The sequence below is a fragment of the Aplysia californica genome, unplaced genomic scaffold (assembly GCF_000002075.1).
Source record: "Aplysia californica isolate F4 #8 unplaced genomic scaffold, AplCal3.0 scaffold00785, whole genome shotgun sequence".
Lineage (NCBI taxonomy): Eukaryota > Metazoa > Mollusca > Gastropoda > Aplysiida > Aplysiidae > Aplysia > Aplysia californica.
The window spans coordinates 196,683-197,907 of NW_004798055.1; the positions used below are offsets into that span (position 1 = coordinate 196,683).

The 1,225-nt window shown below is 39.7% G+C and overlaps 1 protein-coding gene across 1 annotated transcript in view; it reads left to right on the top strand.

Moving 5' to 3' along the window:
* LOC101849796 (acidic mammalian chitinase) overlaps positions 1-1,225 on the top strand; it is a 54,932-nt gene that overhangs the window by 11,583 nt on the left and 42,124 nt on the right. The gene's annotated exons all lie outside the window — the stretch shown is intronic.

A 1,225-nucleotide genomic window follows, 5' to 3' on the forward strand; every position in this document is an offset into this window, starting at 1 on the left:
CTGCCTGCCTGCCACTCTGTGTGTCTGTCTGTTTGTCTGCCTGCTTGCCTGCCTGCCTGTCTGTTTGTCTGTTTGTCTGTCTGTCTGTCACCCAGCCACCTCCTGCTTTCTATACACCCCCCTCCCCATGTCTTAAATCTCCTGCACATTGTTCACCGCTAGATGCCAGCACTGTGCCGACTCCTGCTCCTCCTGAGCTTCATCGCTTTGGCACTTGTGACGCCATCAGTCCAGGGCCTGACACAGCCCAGACAGAGCACACAAAAGAAGATGTTCTGTTACTATGGAAGCGAAGCTCAATACCGGCCAGGTTACGGAAGGTTTCAGCCCTCGGACATTGACCCCAACTTGTGCACTCACATCATCTTTGCCTTTGTGGATATCAAGGGGACACAACTGAAACCTCAGAACTGGAATGACCTGGGAAATGGAGGTGGGTTGTATTGTTGTTGGTTTTTTTTTATAAGTTTGTCTTGCAGTTCGTTTTTTTTTTTTTTATTTTTTTATTTGTTGGGGTTTGTTTGTTGTTGTTGTTCATGCTGTTGTTTTATTGCTTTTGCTGTTGTTCTCTCTGTTGTTGCCATTTTTGTCAATGATTTTGTTGTTGATATCGTTGTTTCTGTTGCTGCTGCCGTTTTTGTTGTAATTATTATTATTATTATTATTAATGTTTACCTTCCTTCATTTCTTCATGCACTTTATAATTAATTGATGGTTTTATTTTTGTCAAATACAATTTCCTAAGACGAATCAGAAGTATGCCAGTCAGTAAGACAAAAGCCTATCGCCAATTCGAACATTGCCTTGGTTAATATAATATATGGGCGTGTCTTATGATTAAATTCTTTTCTTGTGTTTGCGTTTGTCTTGTTTTTGTTAGGATTTCATTATATAGAGGACATTTTATTTGTGTCCACGTCGGGTTATCTTTTCCCTGTGCGTTGTTGCCGTAGAGAGTAACTTTCACATCTGGTGGGTAAATTGAGATATATGACAATTGCTAATAACATTTCTATATAATATCCATATAATAATACGTTTATAGACCTGCATAATTTTATATGTGGCACGACGTGGTGGAATCAGGCACTCGTCAATTTTTGAGGATGTGGAATTATTGATATCACCTGAAAGTTTATTCATTTGCCTTGCTTTCAATGGAAAAATATCCAATTAGCTTGAACAGAAGTCGAGATATTTGCGATTGAAGAAGGTAAGGGTAGTC